The sequence below is a fragment of the Macaca nemestrina genome, chromosome 13, assembly GCF_043159975.1.
Source record: "Macaca nemestrina isolate mMacNem1 chromosome 13, mMacNem.hap1, whole genome shotgun sequence".
In the NCBI taxonomy this organism is placed as follows: Eukaryota; Metazoa; Chordata; class Mammalia; order Primates; family Cercopithecidae; genus Macaca; species Macaca nemestrina.
The window spans coordinates 114016691-114042147 of record NC_092137.1 but is presented as its reverse complement, the minus strand read 5'-3'; the positions used below and the strand labels follow the sequence as shown (position 1 = coordinate 114042147).

Here is a 25457-nt window from a genome sequence, read left to right as displayed (position 1 = left end):
GCCTCTGCTTGGAGTCCCCAACAGGCAACGTCAGCCCCACGCAAGACAGAGATCTGGGGCCTCACACTTCACCTTGCCTGCCCCTCCGAGGGCCCAGCAATTACTCGAGAATCTGACTTTGGTAATTTAATTGCTTTTCCCTTAAATATGAGAAATAGATGTAATTTCTCCTTTTGTTCTTTTCCTACAGCCGGAGTGGTAAAAGCTACCTACTGCCAACAAACACGGGCATCCACTCTCTCTTCAATGCCTCTTCCATGACACATTTGAACTACAATAAGAGGTGTATCATGTAGAATGAATAACCAAGGGGGCCAAGAAAGGCCTAGACTGAAGAAAGAAGTCAACATGTGAGTGTTCTCCGGCACAGGTCCCTCCATGGAGTCGGCAGTCGGCTATGCAGCCAGTGGACACAGATCCACAGCTCTCGGGCGGATTCAGGACTGCACAAGCACCGCAGAAGCCAGGGGGCTGGTGTCCTGGGCATCCTGGCAGTTCTTTTCATGTGGGCACAAATGAGCAACGCGCACCAAGCTGCGCCATCTCCTCTGCTGCGATTTCGCTGCCGAAGAGCCGAGGAAGGTTTAGGATGCAATTAACAGAGCGGAGTGACCTGCGACGGGGTTAACCTGCGGAACAGAGGCAGCCATAAATCAGCGTCCCGGCCTCACGCACGCGCCAGCAGAGGAAGTCACGCAAGGGCTTTAAGTCAGCCAAATCGACGCGTCAACAGATCTAGACGGTGTTTTCTTTTCTAGAACCTAGAATAGGTCTTTAGAGACAGATGGACGCTTGGTTTCCGAAAACTGCAAAGCAGGGAGGCAAGATGCAATATGCACAGAGAATTAACGTCAGTTGTGTTTATGGCTTTTTTTTTTCTTGCCAAAAAAGAGTAGATTCCTTATTCTCATGTGGTGAAAGATGTGCTCTGTTTTCTTTAAAATCTAATCATACTTTTGGTAACAAAATGGAAAAATATGAACATTCCTTTGGGGTTTTTTTGAGAATTGATAAAAGCTTATCTATGAACAGATATTAAATAACCGTGATGTCAAAAAAGCAAGCCCATTTGTTGAATGCTTATTATGTGCCAGGTATTAACCTACCTCACCTCTTTCATTTTTTCACACTTTTCAGAGGTAGGTTTAGTGGGGACCATTTTACAGATGATGAAACGGAGGCCCATAAAAATGAAATAGGTTTTCTAAAGTCACACAACTAATTAGTGTAACAAATAGAATTCCAAAGCTCAGAAGATACAAATTGAAAAGTTACTATTTACCATGGAATTTTTATACTAGTTCACATCAGTATTGGTAAGAATTTTACACAGGGTAAAGGTGTCATGGTATAAACTACCTAACTGTTTTTTTAGTTTGTTTGTTTGTTTGTTTGTTTGTTTGTTTTTGCTACAGGGCCTCACTCTGTCGCCCAGGCTGCAGTGCAGTGGCACAATCTCAGTTCACTGCAACCTCTGTTTCCTGGGTTCAAGTGATTCTCCAGCCTCAGCCTCCTGAGTAGCTGGGAATACAGGTGCCCACCACAATGCTCGGCTAATTTTTGTACTTTTATTAGAGACGGGGTTTTGTCATGTTGGCCAGTCTGGTCTCGAACTCCTGGGCTCAAGTGAGCCACCCACCTCAGCCTCCCAAAGTATTGGGATTACAGGCATGAGCCACCATGCCGGGCCATCCTGACTGTTCTTGAGGACTGATCCTGTGTGGATTATCTGACTTGCACTGTTTGAGATAGTCATCAAATCCTCCCGGTGAGAACTCAGCATGTATTGTTCTTGCTACTCCTTCATGAATCCCTCTTAACACCCCTGCTGCCTCTGTATTTCCATACCCACTGTAGAGGTAAAGAAAGTAAGGCTCAGAGTATGTAACTTACCCATTATCTCATACAGCAAAGAAGTGCCAGAGCCAGGGACACACTGAAATGCTCTCGAATTCTAAAGCCCACATCTCTCCCACTTCTTCACACAGATTCCATCAATAATTAAAAACAGAAGAGAGCCTGTGGCTATGCCTTCCAGACTCCTTTATTTACTTATTTTAAAATAGAGTTAAGCCGGGTGCAGTAGCATGCACCTGTAGTCCCAGCTACTCAGGAGGCTGAGACAGCAGGATCGTGAGAACCTAGGAGTTCAAGGCTGTAGTGAGCTATGATCACATCACTGCACTCTAGCCTGGGCAACAGAGTGAGACTGTCTTAAAAATAATAGTAATAATAATAACAATAATAATAATAATAGAATTGACCAAAGTCAGAAGTAGGTAGGGAAAGTAGACTCCAGTCTTGTGAATGCCCGGTGGCTGAATGTCCAGGAGTTTCCACCACAAAGAAGGGAGGCCAGTACCTTGGGTGTTGAGGCTGCAAAAGGAATATCACAGCATTTCATGCAGAAAACTACACATGGATTTAGGGAAAGAAGATTTGGATAAAAAAGGATTGGACCTTTGACGTGAAACGTGAGCTCCGAAAGGCTCACAAGTGGCCAGGGTTACTAAATAATTAATCGAGAGCAGGCGGGTGGCAGTTTGAAATGTAAATGGGATGGAGGAAGGTGTGATGCTGTCATTCAGCAGAGGCTGATGTGGCTGGAGCACTGAGCCACCGCACCAGCTCCCGGGAAGGCATGGGCACAAAGGAGCAGCGAGGCCGTCCGACAAAGGGCCCCAGAACCCCTAATTCTTGCCTTTGACCTGCGGTTCACTTTCATGTCCCTGTCCCCAAGGAGATGTTAAAAAATGATGAAGAACTGGCTAGGCATGAGGGAGGGGAAGCGAAGCCATCTAAAGAAATGGTACCTGTGTCAGCAGCCGACACACTTGTGAACACCTTCTATTTTCCTTACATTTTCCTGCTTCTTGAAAAAAAAAAAAAAATGCACCTTTTGTCTGTCCTCTCCCCCTTTCTTCCCAAATTCTCTAGAGTTCTTCCTGCAAGTGGTTCTGTGTGACTCAAAGGCAGACAACAGCTGCAAGCAAAGGAACCAAAAAGAAGATTGACAATAGGAAAAGGGGCAGGTGAGAGAGACTCCCTTTACCTTATCAAACCAGAAAATGCCGTGGCTTAAATAGCAAGAAAATAAAGTCTGCAGAAGATGAAATATCTCTCTTCTGACTAAACAGTGATCAAAAATCTCTGTTCTAGAAAAAAATATGACTGCTTGGCATTCAAATCACAGCGTCTTAGATCCGGAAGTAACGCTCATGCCTAGCATAGCCTGATACTTAGTGGGTGCTAGATGTATATTCATTCTTTTTCTGTGTCCCTTTCCTTGTCTGTTACACCTTCCTGCACAGGCCAGCCAGCCTCCCCTTAAATCGGCTAGTCTCTCCAAGCTTCAGTGTAAGCGCTGGAAAGCAGAAACAATCCTGGTGCCCACCTGGTAGGGCTGTGCATGTCAAGGGCTAAGCCCATGCCTGGCACGGGTGCGAGGTGGAGTAGTGATTGTTGTGTGTGTTATTCCAGACTTAGGAAGCAAGATGTGCACTCCTTGGTTTTGGGGGGGAAACTGCCAACACTTCTGGGCAGCAAAAGCACAGGGTTCCAGGCAGCGGGGGCAGGAGAGGCAGCTAGTGAGGAGAGGTGAGCCAGGGCATCTGCTGTGTGAGAAGGGACTTGCTGAGGCCTGCGGAGGTTGGAGGGGGAGGCAAGGGTGGCACAGCCCACGCTGGAGAGCAGGCTCAGGAGGTCCTCACTAGGTGTCCTGAGGATGGGCATGGAGGGAGGGAGTGGAGAATGTAAAGGACGCTGAGGAGTGGGGCCATTTGTGCCCCCCAGCGCCACCTCACTGCCTAGACCAGGTGCAAGGGGACTGGGAGGAGTAGGGGCCACACTGCCAGCTCCTACAGGGGCTGAGTCTACGGAGGAGGTTTTTAGCAGCCCGGAGGTAGGACTGGTGTTTACTGCTTCTTCTCCCTCCTGACAGCTGCTCCCTGCCTCCTGCCCCTTTCCTTCCTCTCCATTCCTCTCTCTCCCCGTCTCCCTTTCTCCTCTCCCTTGCTTTAGCTTTCTTACCTTCTCTTGCAGAACAAAATCAGAAATGAGTCCCTCCCCTAGAAGTCCCCACCCACCATATGGGCATTTCCATTCATTTTCCTGACATTTCTGCATTTTGCAGGAGGTTGTGACCATGCAGGCCAGGGCCGGGGGCAGGAGCAAGGGCAGCTAAAAGGAGGCAAGGGTAGCTCTGTATGGTTCCAAGGGGTTCTGCTCCCATCCCACCTCCCTCTCTTCACCCTGCTGCACCCATGCCCATTACTTCAGATATTGGCCAAATGGAAACCTGTTGACTTGCACAGCTCTGGCTCCTTTCTGAATAGGATCTCATAGAAACACACAAAAGTAATCCATAATGGAAATAAAAATAGAATAGAGCCAAGTGCTATAGCTTCTCCTATTATGTAGTACAAATTGCTATGATGCAAACATTGTTCCAAATTTAAAATCCTAGTTCTTAATGCCTTTCCATTCAGGGAGACAATATCACCTAACTCTTAAGCTCACGGACACTTCCTTTCCAAGATTTTATTACATGTGGTGTGTATTGCTTTAGGAAGTTTATCTACTTCATAATTTTAAGAGTCTATAGGCCAGGACTTCTAAAACTCAGTAATTTAACTATTTCTGCCATAAAATATACATACAGAAATTGTATCAGCTAGAAAAATATTAATTTTGAGAAATTGAAAGTTAAGTTAGATTTGATTGGGGGAATATTTTCCAAACAAAAGAAAATAATCCTGAAGTCAAAACTCTGAGCTTTTTATTATATAGCAAGGAAAGCATGTAGAGGAATTGGGTTGTTTAGTGTGTGTGTGTATGTGTGTGTGTGTGTGGGTGTCTACTCAAAGAAGTGTAGATTTACACACAGAGCATTGTAACCAACTTCATCCCCATCTAGTATGCAGTGAGAAGTTTGCAGCTTAACCTTGAGTGAGGAGGATTTAAGTTCAATATCAGAAAAAGAGTTCCTGGCAATGAGGGTTGTAAGGACATTTGTAGAGGCTGCCTAGAGGGACTGGCCCACCCTTCCTTGGAGAGCTGTGCCACTTGTGTAGATTCAGTCTAACGTGAAAGCCAGGAGAAAATTTCCCAGGTTATCTTAACCCACAAACCCTCCCCAGGACCGCCTGGACTTCCACGTGGTTTAAAGGGTAGATTGAGTGCACCAAGGCCAAAGGCCAGCCCAGACACTTGCCAGCATGGGATCTTGAGCAAGTCATATGCTCAAAATCAATTTTTCAGTTACAGGAGAACCGTACATCCCTCCTAGGTTCGTGGTGAGGCTAATGAGGGTGGAAAAGTGCCTATCAGGGTGGAGCCTCCTGCAAGTGTTGGTCACTAGTAGGTGCTGCATGAAATTCACAGATGGAAGGTTGTGATGCCTGCCCCCAAAGGGATTAAAAATCTGCAGAGGTCCAAGGCGGGCGGATCACAAGGTCAGGAGTTCGAGACCAGCCTGGCCAATATGGTGAAACACCATCTCTACTAAAAATACAAAAATTAGCCGGATGTGTTGGCGGGAGCCTGTGGTCCCAGCTATTCAGGAGGCTGAGGCAGAGGTTGCAGTAAGCTGAGATCGTGCCACTACACTCCAGCCTGGGCGACAGAATGAGCCTCCATCTCAAAAACAAAAACAAAAAACCTGCAGAGGTACTAATAAAGTTTGCAAGTCCTTGGTCTAAGTTGCAAATTTTTTCCCCACACCTGAGAAATCTGTTAAGTTGTACAAATAAGTAATTCAATGGCCGAAGTACCACATATCTCATCTTAAGTGATCGACAAGTTCACGCCAAACCCCAACAGCCCAGCGCTAAGGAAGGCCACAGTGTCCATGTGAGCAGTGACTCCCAGCTAAACTTAGACTCAGTATCTGTCCTTACAGAGGACAGAGTTCCACCCCAGAGTTCCACCAAACTTCCCTGACTGACCCCATGAGTAGGACCCCTCGGTGACATTCCCGCTGTGAGAAAGCCTGCCAGACCCATCAGGGTCTTCATGCCAGAAAGGATGGAGCTCCAGGAAGTCCTGGCTCTCGTGGCCAACTCTGAGGTGGCAAACCCTCAAAATCTGACCAGAGAAAAGGCCAGTGCAGCAGTGCAGGCCTCATGAGCAAACACCACCACCGACTCGCCTTTGGAATGCACTTCCTCTTTCTCCTCAACATCCCTGTCGTTAACTGACTGAAAGCCACACTCACAATGAGAACAATATCTAGGTGTCTCTGGTCATCATTTCGCTTTCCTCTGAAGCTGGAATAATTATCCTACAGGTGTCAGCTGTGGCAGAAGGTGCAGGAGTTTGTACTACAAGAATATTCCCAGGGGTTGCAGTGAGCCGAGATGACGTCACTTCACTCCAGCCTGGGAGACAGAGCAGGACTCCATCTCAAAAAAATTAAAAATAAAAAAAAAAGAAAGACAAATATCACGTGTTCTCATTCACATGTGGGAGCTATAAAGGCCACCTAATGGAGGTAGAGGACAGATGACGGCTACCAGAGGCTGAGGCTGGGAAGGGTAGAGAGGAAGGAGGGATTAAAAATGGGTTGATTAAGGGGTACAAAACCACAATTAGATAGAAGAAATTAGACCTGGTGTTCCATAGCACAATAGGGTGACTATAGTTAACAATCATTTATTGCATATTTTGAAATAACTAGAAGAGTAGAACTGAATGTTCCTAACACAAGGAAATGATAAATGTTTAAGGTGATGGATATCCCAATTACTATGATTTGATCATTACACATTGTATGCTTGTATCAAAATATCACATGTATCCCATAAATATATACAACTAAGATGCATTCATAAAAATTAAATTAAAATAAAAGAATATGTCCAGGGATAGAACCTCAGAGGTAAGGTAGTATCTGGATGAGAACTTACTGGGCGCAATAAGTTCCCCGCCCATCTTGAGGATGGAACTGAGGACAAAGCTGACCTAGCTTGTCCCCACTGACCATCCCTTCCCTGTTGCTGGTGTCTTTCCACCACATAAGGCTCAGGCCCCTGAGATGGCAAGAAACCTCCAATTTACAGGAGCCACAGGACACCCCTCCAACACCCAGTGGAATGAGCCCCCACCAATTCCCAGTGCATAGACACAGGGAGGCCTCACTTTCTGGAATCCAAGTACGGTACACCTACCATCTTCCACCAGAGCCATCTCAGGTGTCTCACTCTCATCACTAAGAATTTAAAGTATGATGTCTTTTTTGCATAAAGTAAAATTCAGGACAAATAAAAATATTTACGGTCTACATATTTTTAGGAGTTATATGTAAAATACACATATACAGAATGTCTTCAGTACATAGGAAGGAAGGGTAGCAAAATGCTTCCTTGGTGGCATTGCCTCCTCCACCAACTGCTCACAAAATAGTGAAGAATGAACATCCTGCTAGATCCTTTCCTGAGGATATGTGTGGAAAGGATAGAGGACTATGTCTCTCTCTCAACCCCAATCCAGGACACCAGCTGCATGCACATGGCCTCAGATGCCATCTCTCTGGGTCGGCCTCTGTCTGTCCTGGGCTGGTAGATGGTTCCTCAGCCCCAGCCTGGCAGGGTCAGCTCCAGCTGGAGACACAGTTACTGCTCAAACTTGAACGAGGGCTCCACCACCTGAACTGAGGTTTTTGCCCCTGAACTTACTAGATCGATGTTTGCATTCCTAAAGCTTGATGACTGCATGTTGCCTATCACTGTTATAGACAAAAGATATTCCTGACACATGCCATAACCTACTTGAATGTGAGACATTTCCGTTTAGAAAGAGCCCATGAACTCAGCCCTGGCCCTCTCTCTACCTGGTACCTCTTCCTTGAGCTTCCCCAAAATTCACACTCCTTTGCCAAAGTGCCTAAAAAGAGTGGAAAATGAAATCATTAAAACTCAAGAACTCAGGAAGAGGGCGTGGGCCAGACTATAACGTGTTCTGTACTCAGAATCCAAATATCAGAGCTCAAAAACCACACTCACCCATGACCAACGGTGCAATCAGGAACCAGCCTTTTTACCTGAGTCCCAGTTTTCCACGCTCGTAGCACAGATGTTCCCAAATTCTCTCTGCCTTCCAAGGATCTAGGGGTAAGGCTTAGATAAGGTAAAGCACTTGGTCTCCAGAGCAGGCCACGCCCCTGCACAAAGTGCTCAGTACAGGTTGATTGTAAAGTACTGAGGGAGCATCTGCTAAAATCACACCACCGATGACAGCAATCAGGGGTTTAACGCTGCTAAAAAGGCCGCACCAACCTGTAAAAGAGATGGCAAGATCCTCGCTCTTCTCTGAAGCCACACACTTTGCCTGTCCCTGGAGCTTGCTCTCTGCGGGGGAACCTGGAGCTGGTCTCCAAAATACAACTTCTCTTAGCCTTTAAAGCCAGGGCGCAGAGAGGCACTACCAGAATACCAGATTACTGGGGAGGCAGGGCAGCCCAGGCTCCAAAAGGGAGGAGGAACCCCTTGCTCACAAACCAGGACCTGCTGCCTACCTGGAAGGGCTCTAGCAAGAGATGAAACCCCTTAAGCCACAGTTGGGGAAAAGGATCAGACAGTAAGTTCCTCTCTGGCCCAAAGCGCAGTGAGGACAGGGACCACACACGGACAGGAGTGCTCTCCTGTGACCAGGACAGAGCTTGGCACTAGGAGGTGCTCACCAAGTACTGATGAATGCCTGAATGCCCTAGGTAGAGGACGAGTCTCTTATGCCAGCCCCAGGGTACTAATGGAAGAGCCACAGAGAGCCCCAGGATGCAACTGTCCGCAGCAGTGGGCAGTAGAGGGAGCAGGGCCTCCAGGGGAGAGAAGTGGCCAGAGAGCCTCTGTCTGCTTCCTGCCACTGCCCACAGCCAGCCTTGCAGCAGCGTCCCTGGCTCCCTTCCTCAGCCACATTGCCGAACAGGCAGGCCCGGCTGTGGCACAGTCTGAAATGCCCAGGCACAGCACAACTGCTAAATTCTCGCACTCCCTGGACTCAGCTCAGCCCCACACCGCGCGTTCTTACTCTCCTGTTCTGGGGACAGATTTTACAGCCCGTTCGCGTCTTCCCAAGCCTCGCTCAGATCTGGGCACATGGCACAGGAAAAAGTGCCGCTGAGCGGATCTAAAGAACAGCGGGTGTCGGGGAGCCGGAAAGCAGGAATCATCTCAACAATCCGTCTCTGGATTGGGAGGAAGAACATGTTCCTAAACACATTTGCTCACTGCTAGGGAGGCGGCGCCTCTTCTGAAGGAAGCCACTCCCTCTTCCCTCAGCCTGCTGCTGGCTTTACTGCTCCTCTCAGTCACTGCCGTTGCTGTCACCTCTCATCAAAATCTGCCCCCTTCTGTCTCCCTTATTCTCTCCCCTCAGTCCTGCCTACCTTATTAACACTTTCCAAACACGTCTCCCAACCACTCCTCTCCCTCTCCCCAGCTCCAGGACACCCTCACAGCTGCATCTGTGGACTGCCTCAGTATCCTCCCTGCTGCTCCTGCGGCCCACAGCTCGCCAGCTTCTGTCCTTCCTTCTCATCCGTAGACCAAGATGTCCCAAAACGTTCTTTGTAAACAGTGAATCTAACAGTGCCTTCCGACGACTGAAGACCATTTGCGACTTTCCACGGCCCCTGTTCTCAGCCCAGGCTTCCCTTCCCCCAGCAGCACCAAACTATCACCTTCTGAGCACTCACCAGAAACCCTGCTAAGCGCTTTCATGAAACTTCCCATCGAATCCTCGCAACATCACTGGAAGGAGGCATTGCCGTCTGCATTTTACTTGTGAGGAAGCTGAGGCTGGAAGGGCTCCATCATTTGTAGACAGCAAGGCAGTAGCCCAGCTGGGATCCTCAGCCAGGCAGGCCCAGGCCTCCGGGCACTGGCCCTTCCCACCTCCAGTGGCTCCCAGGGCCACTTAGAAGTTTCAAGTCCTCCCCAGCTTCCCAAAGTGAACTGTAAGGAGTTCCTCATTCCCTTCCAGGTGTCCCCATAACTAAAGCACGTGTCCCTCTGCAGCTTAGTTGTACGTCTGTTTTTCTCCCCAGGCTGGATGCCTTGAAGATAAGAATCATCTGGAGTCCCTAATGCTTAGCACAGAGCTGTACTCAGGAGGGTGAATCGAATTAATTAATGGTCAGCAAAATGAATGAGTGGATGAATGAATATCACACATTCAAGTGATCACATTTCCCCATCTCTTCCACAATCAGGCTCAACTGATTGGCTTGGCCGTGTTAGGTATGTTGCAAATAGGTTTACTGGTTACAGAAGAGTATCAGGGCAAGGTGAGATTTTCAACATTTAAAGGTGGAATCGCCCTTACAATAAATGTGTTGTGTTTTTGTCAGCATTGTCACTGTTGTTGTTTACTACGGAATGTCACCATGCTTGAATCTTAAGCAGATGGGCTTGGGTTCCATTCATAATTTTCTTGCTTTAGAAAAACTTATGATCACAGAAGGGGACCTTAGCACTTGCCAAGTGCAGAGCCCAACAGCAGCTTTGGTCTCAGCACAGGTGGATGTGATTTTCTTTACCGGTGACCTGTCCACGAACTGCCTGTGCAGTTTGTCCCACTGACAATGTGGGTGAAAGATGAAGCCAGGGCTCACCCTTCTAAGGGGGACATTGAGATTCCTGGGCATTGTACCAATTCAGCCATATGTCACCCCAGAAAGTAACTGCTTTTTCCATATATGATCATAACTAATGTTGCAAAGCCTGTTTTGCCTGGATCCTTTTACAGAACCTATGCAAAATATGCTGTGCGCTTTCACTCCAGATTTCTTTCTTAGGATGAATGGCTCTGCGCATACACGGGAACAAGCTCTTATTCTGTTCATCAGGAATGATCATTATTCCATAGGCTAATTCCCTGTGCATTAGTTATACGGGGTGAAGTTCTGGCTGATACACAGGAGCTGATGGAAACAGAGATCCTAGTGGCCAAATACGTCCTAATATTCTCCTTTCAATTCTTTCATTTTTTCTGTCTTTACCTTTTAGAAAATGTTAATGTATTCCTGATGAATTCAGTGTGAAAAAAATATGTTTATCAGCTTGAGTTTAAAATTTTTATTCATAATAAGAATATAGTAGCACTGCCAAGACCCTCCAAAGTCAATCCTCAGATCTTCGCCAGCTCTTTGGGGGCATCGCAAACAAGCTGACCATGCAGAAGAGTTACAATAAAGGGGTTCCCATGCCAAAACAATAGCAAGTGTGTTTTCTTTAGGTATTGATGCTTTGTTCTTGCCATGAGTGAGGGCTGAGGGAAGTGTGCTGTGGTGGCAATAACCCTGCAAGTTGTCACGTGGTAACTGCATAAGTTGTGCCTTTAGCCAGGGCCAAATGGATGATAAACTTGTCACTGTTAACCGGCTCTAGTTATTTGGAGCAAACCACCCTTTTTCTTGCAAAATCACACACTCGATTTCTTGACTACGTTTCCTCGTCTATAAAATGGGAGAGAGGTAAGATAAGCTCTGTGGCCCTTTTGCACTCTGCGATTCCATAAGTGCCTTTGCACTTCCATCCAGCCCCGCCCCACCCCATCCCACCCGGACGGTGGATGCCCACAGTCCCCCACCCCAGCTCTGCCAGCATGGCAAAGCCTGCTGAGGATTTGCACAAGTAACCCCACCTCAGCAGCCTCACTGCTCCCCTTAGTAAATAACTGCATGCAGAAACACTGCAGATTCTCAGGCTGCAGCCAGCGCCACAGCTGGGTTCTTTAGTTTGTTGTGAAAAGAATTCCAGCATGACACAGCTCCTCTCAGCACAAAGACATGCTGAAGCACTAGGAAAAAAATTTTTTTTAAAGAATGCTTCTGAAAGCCAGGCAGCCAGGAGAGAGATGTAGGCTCGGACCAGCCTCCTCCCTGCCGGGGCCTGGACCTGTTGCCTGGGCTCTGCTCCTCTCAACGGTAAACAGAGCCGTCCACAAATCACCGAGGCTCAGAACGGCAGGTCTGGCCACAGGGGTGCCTCGGACGCCTCCCAGGCATCTGCGGCAAACAGTACCGCCTGCACTGTGGTCAGATCGGGGACAGTCAGTCCCCCCATTGTTTGATTTCTAAACCTGCCTCCACCTCCCCAAGGCCTCTGAGAGCTCAGGGCTTGCAAATCAACACAACATTTAATTAACTGCACATTAAAGTTTCCGTCTTTCAAAGAAGGGAATTAGGGACATTGCACTTTCTGAAGCACTCATTAATGAAAAAATAAATTGTAAAGCCTCCCGAGTTCAGGGTGGTCCTTACCATTCTAGGTGGCTTCCTGCCTTAATGCTCAGGGCTGGGCAAGTTTCCTCAGATGAGCTGCAGTCTTCAGGGTCCCCTTCCAGACAGGCGTTTTTAACCCTCTGAGAGCCAGCCTTGGTTTTCCCCACACCATGCAACTTGAATAATCCTTAAGCGTTTTCAGGAAATAGCCAGAAATATTTCCAATTATATTGAATTATGAATACTTTTTTAATACAATAAAAGGTATACAGATGTTACTTTTAAGAGAGGCATGAAAAATATAATTAAACAACTGTCTATACTACCTATGGAATGGTTGTAAGTTGCTATTGCCCTTGAGAATGACGGAGGCACATGCACTGCTGGCATGGAGGGACATGGCCATCAGTTTGACAGTGGGGAAGGAGACCAGGTGAAAGACAGACCCAGGCCAGGTGTGGTGGCTCATGTCTGTAATCTCATCATTTTGGAAGGCCGAAGTGGGTGGATCACTTGAAGCCAGGAGTTCGAGACCAGCCTGGCCAACATGGTGAAACCCCGTCTCTACTAAAAATATAAAAGTTAGCTGGGTATGGTGGAACATGCCTGTAATCCCAGCTACTAGACAAGCTGAGGCAGGAGATTGGTTTGAACCTGGGAGGTGGAGGTTGCACTGAATCAAGATCGTGCCTCTGCACTCCAGCCTGGATGAAAGAGTGAGACTCTTTCTCAAAGCAAAAACAAAAACAAAGACCCAAAGAAATCCAGTGCAACTCATCTCAAGCAGCATAGCTCTCCATGTGCCAATTCAGGCTGTAGCTAGACACACACACACATACACACACACTCTCATCACTCACTCACACATCCTGCCTGGAGGCAAAACCAAAAAACAAAACAACAACAACAAAAAAAAAACCCCAAAAAAAAACAGTGAATGGGAAGAACTTTGCTCATGAGGCCATGGGTGCTGCTCCTGCTTCTACCACAAATCTACTCCCCGATTCTTCTACTCATCTGAAAAATCATGGTACCCCCCTGTACCTGTATCAAGATCATCTGCAGCTCTTTCTAAGAGTTGCATCATTTTTCAAAGGAATTACGTTGCAATGCTTTCTTTTGTTACTTATCTGTGTACATGGCTCTTCCCAATATTGCCAAGTTTTGAGAAAAAGAAAGGGATCTGATTTCATCTTGTATTATGCCTTGTGTGTATTTAGTCATGCTACACATTTTGCTTCACTTCTATTATGTGCCAGACACTGCACGAAGCATCAAGGATATAGATGCTGGTCCTGCCCTTCTAGAGATGGCAAACAAATAGCAGATAAATGAATGGATTGCCAATTAGAATTATGGTTAGGTAGGGACAAGGTCCTGAGATACCAAATGATAGAGAAGAGACCAACTTCCAACGAGATGCTTCAGGGCAGCCTCTGGAGGGAATGTTCTGGGTCATCCCATAGGAGGAAGAGAAAGTGCTAGCTATGCAGCAAGGACAGTGGCATCCCTGGTACAGGTATCTTGCACATAACAGACACACAGTCACATGATTTGTTGATAACAGTTAATATAATGCATCTAATACATTCAAATTACTAACACAATCTAACCACGGTAGGCTTGTGTATAGAAAAAGCACCCAGTGAATGAATTCTTTGTTATCCAGGAGGTGACAGAGCCTTGTGTAAACAATGGCCTCCCTCAAGGAAAGGGATCACTTAAGATCACTTAAGATGGGTTCACTTAAGACACCAAAACTCACCAAGTTCAGAGCCCTTGTACCCTCAACCTTTTCCTTTTCCTCTCATCTCAGCTCTCCGGTCAGTGCCCAGCCTTAATTTACGCAGTAACTGGAACACCAGAGGATTCTAGGTGTTCATCCATAATTCCCTTAAGTTCACTATTTCTATCCTGTCTTTGGATTTTTCTCTCCAGTGTGATATCATGGAAGAGGCAGCATCTCAATTTCTTACACGTATTCCTCAAGGAGCCCGCAATGTCATCACACATTGCAAGAACACAGAGCGAGGGTGTGTCCTCATCAGACACCATAGCTTGTGCAGCTGGCTGTGGGTCATTGAAATGTGTGTCCCATCTTGTGATGAGAGAGGGAACTGAATGAGTCCAAACTGCTCAGCCACTTGGCTCTCAAGGCACAGGTGCTCCATTTCCCCAGCCTCCCATTAGGCTTTGTCAAAAGGGGAATGTAGGTGGAGGCAAGGCAGGAAATATCTAGTGAGGTGAGTTTTCCTGGCTGGACCCTGACTGATACAGCCACCCAGAAGATGAGAGCTCTTCTTATCTTTTCTCATTACTTAATAATTGTTGCCTGTGTGCCCAGGCTGTCATGTAGCCTTTGGGGTAGAAGAAGGAAGGCAGATAAAGACTAAAAAGTCTGTATCTGTAGTCACCTGATGTGCACAAGCAGCATCTGGCTGGAAGCTGTGCCCACCCACCCCTGGAAACAATCTGATGCTATTGTTCTCCTTCCCCATACCTTCCTTCCTGTCTGTCACCAACCCTTCCGGGGGCCTTCTCTGTGTCAAGCCCTGTGTTATACTGTTAGAACCACACATATGATGATGGACACAGTCCTTACTCTCAAAATTCCAGTCTAGTGGGGATGCGTGAGCAGATGACGGGGACAGATTGAGAGCTACTGTTATCGAGGTGGGCAAAGGGTATGAAGGGGACACAGGTAGTGGTCTCATTATGTAGCCCAGGGGGAGCTGATGGTGGGCTTCTCAGAGAAGTAGAGGCCAGAGTCAACTTGTGACTGATCAAGAGATAAGACTGACACTGAGTAAACAACAGGAAAATGTAAGAGGTGCTACATCAGCAGGCACATTACTGAAATGTATAGTCCTTATTGGTTCCCACACAGGCCTGGGGATTGGTGAAATGGATTCTGATGACTGCATCGGAATCAGGGAAAGTCCCCACTCCCATCCAGAGAATCTAGTCCAGTGGGTCCATGTTGAAGCTCAAGAATCTATTCACTTGTTTTAAGTCTCTAATAGGGGTTGTATAGGTGCCTGGTTATCTCATACTCGTAACATTCCTTTGAGAGTCAGGGAACTACTTCTCCCTATTGAAACCATGAGCAGGGATCAGCCAGTACAATGAATATGAGTCATTCAGACACCGGAATAGTATGATTGAACCCCACAAATGGTAGGCCAAATGCTTTCTGCTGCAAAATTTTGATGGATGATACTTCTTTAGCCTGGGCAGAGATTTAATTTGTGTTGCAACGGAACACTTTCAATTGTCAACGACAAAAAGCAATATTTCCAATACTCCTTGAGAATAGACTTCAAAGGCATCAGCTCTTTTTTTAAAAAGCATTTCAGCTTTATTTTGATGTGGCAGAAAAGTTTTGCATGCATCCTCGCATCCACTGTTGTGACAGCTGCGTTTAATGAGTGCAAAATGATCAGAAAAACATCCTTTGCTGTGGGTTGCCAGTTGGTGACAGGGGAGAGGTGATGCTGTAATCGGAGCAGTAAAGTCAGGTACACATCTGCGGAGGTGAAATTCTGCTGTCTGGTCTGTACTGGGCGGCTCAACACATGGCCTCAAATCCAAATGAGACCCATAGACCCACGTCCCATGGTCCCCTTCCTCAAGCAGCAGGACAAAGACTCAACTGGACCACGTCTGGCTGTTTTTTCTGGAAGTTCATGCAAAGTCAGGTGTTTCTAAATCTTCTACATACTTTTCCTAAGGAGAGAAGATCTTTCTGGCTACTCATAACAAACTCAGGGGAAAACCGAAAAAAGCAGGAAGGGGCAAACTTGAAATAATTCATGTGTAGAGGCCTACGTCAGAAAGTAAAGGACTTTCTTTAAATATAGTTGTGATAGATTAAATGATTGTTTAACAAATATTCAGTACCTCTCCTGCCCCCAACACAGAAACATACTGGCCTCCAATGGGAAGAGTTGACTTTCTCACCCTATTGATGTCAAGCTTGACTATGGGACTCTTTTGGCCAGTGAAATGCGGGCAGAAATGACCATATATCAATTTGGAACCTAGGCCTTAAGGCATTGCATGTTTACACATACCACTTTGAGAGCTGCTACTCGCAACTTAAAAAGGTTGTAAATCAGATAGCTCTATGCCCTGTGATAATCACTGCAGAATGAGACAGATAAAATAGATCTGAATACAAACTGTGGCTTGAAGGAGAGTTTTTCCAACTGACCCGTGCACCTGCAAGGCATACCTGGAGGAGAGGTGCCTAGCTGTACCCACGTAGATCACCCACGCCACAGCTGACCTGCAGCCCAGGAAGCATGAGCATAGATGATGGTTAATTTAAATCACTGAGATTTAGAATTGTTTGTTATTCAGCATCATTGTGTTGCTTCATAAGCTTTTGATAGAGATTACCAACAATGAATGCCTGATTATGTGCCAGAGAAATTTTCCCAGCTGTGCTAAATTCCTCCTACAGCTCTGTCGACATGGTGGGAGGGTGCTTTGGGTTAAATGCTTGTGTCCCCATCAAATTGTATACGTTGAAGCCTTAACCCCCAATGTGATCGTATCAGGAGGTGGAGACTTTGGGAGGTGATTTGGGTTAAATGAGGTCATGAAGGTGTCACTGTCACTATGAGATTAATGACCTTATAAAAAGGGGAAGAAACCCGTCTGTCTGTCTGTCTCTCTCTCTCTCTCTCTCTCTCTCTCTCTCTCTCTCTCTCTCTGCAAACCAGGAAGAAAGTCCTCACCAGGAACCTTGATCAGCCAGCATTGTGATCTTGGACTTCTCAGCTTGCAGAACTGTGGAAATAAATCATCGTGTGAACCCCCACCCCGAGTCTACAGTGTTTGTTATAGCAGCCGAAACTAAAGCAGAGGGAAAGTAGAAGGAGCAAATACTCAAGTCAATCCATCAGATTTACACAAAGCAAGACAGGTAACAACTCCATGCTGAACTACATTTTTCAGCTTTTGGTTCCATTTTGGGGTCATGGAGTCAATCACACTTTACAATTAATGAAAGTGCAGCTTCAGGAAGGTTGCCAAGGCAGCTCCTTGGTACCAACATTCCTTACTGGTTATTACCTTCTTGCATCTTATCTTTTTAAATATTTTATTTAGAGACAAGCTCTTGCTCGCTCTTACCCAAGCTGGGGTGCAATGGTGCAGTCCTGGCTCACTGCAGCCTTGACCTCCTGGGCTCAAGAGATCCTCCAACTTTAACCTCCTGAATAGCTGGAACTTCAGGTGCACACCACTGCGATCAGCTATTTTTTTTTTTTCATAGAGACAGGGTCTCTCTATATTGCTCAGGCTGGTCACAAACTCCTGGCTTCAAGCGATCTTCCCACTTCAGCCACCCAAAGTGCTGGGATTACAGGCGTGAGTCACCATGCCCAGCCCTTCTTCTTCCATCTTACAGGTGAAAACTAAGAGTAACTACTTGTGTCCATCTCTTTCCCTTGAGTCTGTTTCATTTCTGTATGGCTTCAATCTTCTTTTTCTTCAGTCATGGAAAGACAACAAAAATAAACTGTCACTGAGAACCATTATGACAGTTTACTCTTGCAGGGAGAATCCTGTGGGTGTCTAAAAGCTTACGCTAAGTTATATTTGCTTCATGTATGCTTCTATTGACGAATAATTAGGGCAGCAATTAATTTTAAAATGCAAATGAGCAATGGGTCTCACTGTTTTGTTTTGTTTTGTTTGAAATATCCTTTGTCCTCAGTTCTACTGGTATCTGAATGGATTTAGTTTAGCAAAGGAATGAAATTATTTTTTCTAATGCTTTATTTACTTGATTGAATCGGGCTTTTTATCAAATATTGACTACAAATGTTTGTTCAAGATCATATGCCACAGAAGTTAATAGAAATTAAAACCTGGAGTAGAGAACCACCATTTTTTACATGTCTTGTGGGTGATCTGTCTGAATGATGATCAGTGACAGTCAGAAGAGGTGATGGCCTTGTGCCTGGCTATCTGAACTAATCGTTGTTTTGTAGTCAAAGGGAAAATTCTTTATCTTTGAAAATGTCTTATAGATATTTTTTGAGAAAACTTTCCAAACATAATGATAAGTAAAATTATTATTTATTTCTTTTATATCCTCCATTACTGGAAGGATTGGAAACATCATGAGAAGTCCACTAAATACGCCTTTCATTTGCTCATTCATTCAAGATTGACTGATGTGTAGTATATGCTAACACTCCACTCTATGCTAGATTTACCATCTCTGCTTTCAAAGAGTTCCTAGTCTACGGGGAAAGTCAAACAAGAAAAACCTCTGTTGTATCTTTGTCATGGCACTTTCTGGCATCATTTCCCATGAACGTCTATCATCTTTCTCCTCACCTGGAATGTGAGCCTCAGGAGGGCAGGAACTGTGTCTGTATTCTCACCACGTGAGCAAAGACCTACCATGGAAGAAGCACTCGGTAAATATCTGTGGCTGTTGGAAAAGAAAATAAGTGATACTTTAGAGATGTAAATAGGAGAAAATGGAAGCTCAAAAGGCAGATACCTTTCTCAGCATAGACTGTGGTGGAAGGCGGGCTGATTGGAAAGGTATCGAGGAGTTGATGAGGATGGGAGCAGGGAGCCCCATGAGGGCATATACAGTAGGTTGCCCAAGGAACAAAATCTGGAAGCACACAGCAGGTGTGAAGTCACGGAGGAGTGGGCCATCTGCATGAGACTGGGAATGCTGAGGAGGTTTCACTGGAGCATGGGATGTTGTGGGGAATGGCAGGATCTGGGGCTAGATGGGAAGCGAGGCCTCAAGTAGCAGTCATCTTATACTCAGGTGAAGACGAAGACGCTGTTCTCTGTAATCAGTGTTGATTACCAATTGACTGAAACATTAAAATGCCAAATTATTAACTAGTGTGAGCATTTAAGGAAAAAAAGTCTGGGTGCAGGGATTCATGTCTGTCATCCCAACACTTTGGGAGGCAAAGGCGGGAGGATCACTCGAGCCCAGGAGTTCGAGACCAGCCTGAACAACATAGTGAGACCACCCCCATCTCTACAAAAAAAAAAAAAAAAAAAAAAAACAAAACAAGAAAATTAACTGGTCATGGTGGCACAGGGCACACACCTGTAGTCCCAGATACTCAGGAGGCTGAGGCAGGAGGATCGATTGAGCTCAGAAGGTGGAGGCTGCAGTGAGTTGTGAATATGTCATTGCATTCCAGCCTGAGTGACAGAGCAAGACCCTGGCTCAGAAAAACAAAAAAAAAAGTTGTCCACCTTAGACAGAAATCTGAATCCCTCTTTTATAATAAACCTCGAATGCTTTCCACTGACATGGGACTTAGTTTGAGGGTACAGCCAAGACATCATCCACTATCCCAAAGAAAGCACTTGGTCACAAATCACACACATCAGCTGTGGCTGTTTTTGTTCCATTATCTAAATATTTACAGAGAAACCAGCACTTTGGTCTGAATTATCTGAATAATTCCACAACTCACCATTTGTTTTTAGTAGAGATTCAAGGTTAAAATAGTAATAATAGGTATCTTTAAGACTAAACATTATTCATACGAAAGTCTATTTTTAAACAACATCCAAATTATTTGCCTCTGTTTTTCACCCATGTAAGAAAATATTTGATAATCAGGAATGAATAAAAGACCATCACATGGGTTGTTGTTTTTGTTTGTTTGTTTGTTTTGGGGTTTTTTTTGGATTGCTTTTTCTTGTTGTTTCATGGATTTTTCTGGTTTTTTAGGAAAAAACAATTTTTAGGAGCACATATGCAGATCCAATCACTGCCTCCCGCCTGCTGCAGGTGGAGGTCGTGAGGAAGTGGTGGCAGGTTACTTCTCATTTCATTACGAATTCCTCTCATGTGGACACAGACCTCAGCCAGGGATGACAAGGATTTTTGAACTTCAAAAAAAAAAAAAAAAAAAGAGGAAGAATCATAATAAATATTTTACTGTCTAGTCAACCCAATTTATGAAACCTGATTATCTAGCTCAGCCTCCGGAGATTGCTACCGGAAATCTCCCCAGATGTTCCCCCTTCTAACCCAACTCTCCACTGTCTGGCAGGAAGGCGGCCGGGCATCTGCATTCCGGAAGCCCAGCTGCCTCGGAAGAGAGAGGGGCCTGCACGTCACTCAACAGCCCTGCCTGCTAACCACTTAACCAGTTCTCAGTTGGGTTCACGGACCCATGAGCAACCCAACTTTCTTCCGCTCAGGTTGATACTGTGCTCCAAGCTGGGGTGCCCAGGGAGAGTGCCTGAGGCAGCAGTGAGCTGATCACCCTCACTTCTGAAGTCAACCGGTATCCTGAAATGGCGCTGTTTGAACCACATTGGGCAAGAACATGACGAGTGCTTCTGGGGTTCTTTGTATGGTCCCAGACATGCTCATTTCTGTTTCTAAGTTACACAGCCCCAGGATTTTGAGGAACGATGGGATTCTGTTTATTTGTGTTATTTGTTGTTGGTGTAACTTTGACAATTCAGCTTGTAGTATAAATTTCATTATATTATATAAAATATATAGCATAATTCTTTTTATATGGGCACTTGTTCTTCCTTTTTGGAACACACCTATATATTTTAGTTTGCCCTTCCACCATCTAGCCCTTGGCTGTGATCCCAGCGGCTATACTACAGTATACACTAGTGCCATGAAGAACTTGGACCTCATGTGAAATTCGGCAGAACCTATTACCCTTAGGAGGGATCATCCAATCACAAATAGCCCTTGGGAGTCAGACCAACCAAACTAGGATTCTTGAAAGAGCTGTTCCAGAAAATCTCTTGTTTGGGATTTTTTCAAGCCACAGAGCCAAAAGTTTGAAGGTGAATTTGATACTCTTATTGCCTGGCTGCATGAAATAAGTGCACAGTGACCTTGTGACAAAGAACATCATCCTTGCAGTGCCTCAGCAGGGTCTCTGAAGGCCATAACTAGAATCTGAAGGGCAGGTAACCTGAATTCACACTGGAGATCAGAGTCTCAGCAAATTCAGAGGGTTCACATTTGCTTGGCAATCTCTGAAAAGATGAGAATTTGGGGTTGTCCTGCATATTTCATTTTTTTCTAGCCCAGTTTTCAAAAGATGAGGAGATTTTAGTGCTGTATGTGATGATATATCACATATCATATACTGACCAAGGCTTCAAGGTACATTTGTGTCTGCTAATGATCAAGTTTCACCAAAAATAGAATTGAAACATGAGTGAAATATAAATCATTTTATAAGACACTGGATTTCTGTGTGTGTTTCTCATAAGAAATTCTGCATAGACCCCATAACTTCGAATTATCAAAACCAGAATTTTATAATACTAGTACAAAAACTGAGCTACTTTACCCACAAAAATAAGTGTAAGGTAGACATTTATGTACTTGGATATTAATGAAGGGGAAAAAGCTTTTGATTAACAACAACTAAAAAAACCTTCTCAAAAGAAAAAGGTAGAAAAAGATCCAATTGCCAATTTACCTAATTAAAAGATGTCCAGGCCAGGCACGATGACTCATGCCTGTAATCCCAGGACTTTGGGAGGCCGCGGCAGGCGGATCACCTGAGGTGAGGAATTCAAGACCAACCTAGCCAACATTGTGAAACCTCCTCGTCTCCACTAAAAATACAAAAACTAGCTGGGTGTGGTAGCAGGGGGCTGTAATCCTAGCTACTCCAGAGGCTGAGACAGGAGAATTGCTTGAACCTGGAAGGCAGAGGTTTCAGTGGGCCCAGATTGTGCCACTGCACTCTAGCCTGGGCAACAGAGTGAGACTCTGTCTCAAAAAAAAAAAAAAAAAAAAAAAAAAGTCCCAACTAGAGTTTTGAATTTTTTCAGCTAGCATTCACGACCCTCTAATTCAAAACTTTATGCAAATTTTTGCTTTTAGACATGTCATTTTCATTAATACCACTGTGATATAAACCTATTAACAGCGAAATGTGATGATGACAGTATTTAGAAAATAATTGTGATGAGACAGCATTTCGTGGTTGACTTCATGCTACTCCTTTTGTGTTGCACGCTTTGTCTCTGCCCACTCACGACCTCTCCAGAAAGCAGAACTTAGGAATCACAAGTATTAGAAAGGACAAGACATTTCTCATGCTTTGCGTTCTTTCCATTTTGTTCCATGCTGTTTTCCCTTCATTTATGATATAATTCTTTAGACATTTCTCTCTGAATGGAACTGATTACACCTATAAATAAAGCATTGATAAAATGGCCTGAAGTTTTAAAAATATGATTTGACTTTTAAAATAAAACTGCTACCCTGCCAAGTGTCTCCTAGGTCCAATTATCATTTTGTTCTGTTTTGTTGCTTGACTTTTTTTTGCACCAGTAACCAAGGCTATTCTTACGGCCTGCATCTAAGTTGCATAGGCTCAGAAAATATTCAAGATGAAGAGATGATATTGGCATGCATGAGAATGTTGAGTTCTGGTTACTATTGTTTTAACATTGGCTCACTGTGAGTCATCATACTGAGAAATTTCACAGAAAAGAAAAAGGTTTCTGAATAAATTTTCTGGGGGACACAGAGGAGGTTACCTAGGGATTTAAGAGGAGGCTAAAAATAGGAAAGAGGCAAAAGAGAACTCAGAGAAAAGTTTTATAAAATAAGGGCTACATGATCACACTTCTCTGAAACAAGGCTTAGAATGATGGGTGCTGGAAATATCAAATCTGTTCCAAAAATTAATATATCACAACGTATAAAATACTGATAAAAATCCTTACTGGATAATGAAATTATTGCCAAGGAGCTAAAGATTAGAAGGGAAAATTTAACAGGATTTAGAAACTATACAAAGAATGGCAGAATTATACCACATTAACAGAATGAAGAACCAAAAAGTTATTATTTTCTTTAATGATGCAGAAAAAGTATTTGACATATTCTGTACCTTTTCATGATTAAAAAAATACTCAACAAACTAAGAATAGAAGGAAACTACCTCAACATCATAAAGGCAATATATGAAAAGCCCACAACTAACGTCATACTCAGTGATGAAAAACTGAAGTCCTTTTACCCTGAGATCAGGAAGAAGATAAGGATGGCTACTCTTGCTACTTCTCTTCAATAGTACTGGATGTCCTAGCCAGAGCAATTAGGCAAGAAAAATAAACTAAAAGCACCCAAATTAAAAAGGGAGAATTAAAATTATCTCTATTCACAGATGGCATCATGTTACACATAGAAAACGCTAAAGATAATACCAAAACTCATAACTTTTAGAACTAATAAACAAATTCAGCAGTTGCAGAAGGCAAAATCAACATACAAAAATCAGTTGCATTCCTATACACTAACAACGAACAATCTGAAAAGGAAATTAAGTAAACAATTCCATTTACAATAGCATCAAAATAATAAAATACTTAGGAACAAACCTAAATAAGAAGGTGAAAGGTTTATACACGGGAAACTACAAAACATTAATGAAAGCAATCAAAGAAGACTTTCAAATAAATGAAATGACACCTCATGTCCATGGATTGGAAGACTTAATATTTTCAAGATGTCTGTACTACCAAAGCAATCTATGTATTTGACGGAATTTCCACCAAAATCCAAACGGCAATTTTTGCAGAAATAGGAAAAAAATATTCTAAAATGAAATCTTAAGAAACTTCAAATAGCCAAAACAATTTAAAAAATGAAGAACAAAGTTGTTGTATTCACATTTCCTGATTTCAGAACATATTACAAAGCTACAGTAATCAATACAGTATAGTAATGGCATAATGACAGACATATAAACCAAAATAATAATAATAAAAATAATAATAGAATAAAGAGCCCAGAAATAAGCACTTGCCTATATGGTTAAATGATCTTCTGCAAGGATGCCAAAACCACTCAACAGGGAAAGGTCAATCTCTTAAACAAATGGTGCTGGGACAACTGGATATCTACATACAAAATAAGTAGTTGGACTCTTACCTTATATCTTACGCAAAATTAACTCAAAATGGAGGAAAGACCTAAACATAAGATCCAAAGCTAATAAAACTCCTAGAAGAGAACATAGAGGAAAATCTTCATGAAATCAGATTTGGCAATGATTTCTTGGATATGATGCTAATATCATAGACAACAAAGGCAAAAATAGATAAATAGTATTTTATCCAAACTCAAACAAAAACTTTCATGCACCCAATAATACAATCAACAGAACAAAAAGGTAACATACAGAATGGGAGAAAATATTTGCAAGTCATATATCTGATAAGGGGTTAATACCCAGAATACATAAAGAACTCCTACAATTCAACAACAACAACATCATTAAATATTCTGGTTAAAAATAAGCAAAGAAGAGGCTCTCATGGAGGCAGCCAACCCGAGGCTAGGGAGCACTGAGCTGCGCGTTGTGCCCTGCGCTGCCCAGGCTAGTGAGCAATACAGTCAGGATGGCTAAATGTGATCCCAAGAAAGCAAAGGGCAAGATGTCTGTTTATGCCTTCTTTCTGCAGACGTGCAGAGAAGAACATAAGAAGAAAAACCCTGTCAATTTTGCAGCATTTTCCAAGAAGTGGTCTTAGAGGTAGAAGACAATGTCCGGACAAGATAAATCTAAATTTGCTGAAACGGCAGAGGCGGATAAAATGCACTGTGATTGGGAAATGAAGGATTATTGACCAGCTAAGGGAGACAAGAGAAGAAGAATCCTAATGCCTTCCAAAGGCCACAGTCTGGATTCTTCCTGCTCTGCTCAGAATTCCACCCCAAGATCAAATCCACAAACCCTAGCATCTCTATTGGAGATGTGGCAAGAAAGCTAGTGAGATGTGGAATAACGTAAGTGACAGTGAAAAGCAACCTTACATCACTAAGGCGGCAAAGCTGAAAGAGAATTAGGAGAAGGATGTTGCTGACTACAAGTTGAAAGGAAAGTTTGATGGAGCAAAGGATCCTGCTAAAGTTGCCCAGGTAAAGGTGGAAGAGGAAGATGAAGAAGATGAGGAGGAAGGGGAGGAGGAGAGGAGGAGAATGAATAAAGAAACTCTATCTGTCTCCTTGTGAATACCTTAGAGTAGGGGAGCACCATAATTGACACATCTCTTATTTGACAAGTATCTGTTGCCCTCATTAGGTTTAATTATAAAATTTGATCACAAGCCTATTGTAGTCTCTCAAAGTGCTCTAGAAATTCTCAGTGGTTTACGTCAAGTGGCCATGGGTGTCTGCAGCACCCTGAAACTGTATCAAAGTTGCACATATTTCCAAACATTTTTA

The 25457-nt window shown here is 44.1% G+C and overlaps 2 long non-coding RNA genes and 1 pseudogene across 2 annotated transcripts; 1 reads left to right on the top strand and 2 right to left on the bottom strand.

Moving 5' to 3' along the window:
- Positions 1-111: 111 nt before the first annotated feature.
- LOC105490153 (uncharacterized) lies at positions 112-9335 on the bottom strand. Its single transcript, XR_003019956.2, has 2 exons — positions 8274-9335; positions 112-629 (listed from the first exon to the last, which is right to left on the bottom strand). It is a non-coding gene; the product is annotated as an uncharacterized lncRNA (long non-coding RNA).
- A 9239-nt stretch (positions 9336-18574) lies between these two features.
- On the bottom strand, positions 18575-19028 carry LOC139357963 (uncharacterized). The gene is made up of 2 exons (XR_011612077.1): positions 18744-19028; positions 18575-18636 (listed from the first exon to the last, which is right to left on the bottom strand). It is a non-coding gene; the product is annotated as an uncharacterized lncRNA (long non-coding RNA).
- Positions 19029-24547: 5519 nt separating this feature from the next.
- On the top strand, positions 24548-25244 carry LOC112428080 (high mobility group protein B3 pseudogene; annotated as a pseudogene).
- Positions 25245-25457: the final 213 nt, after the last annotated feature.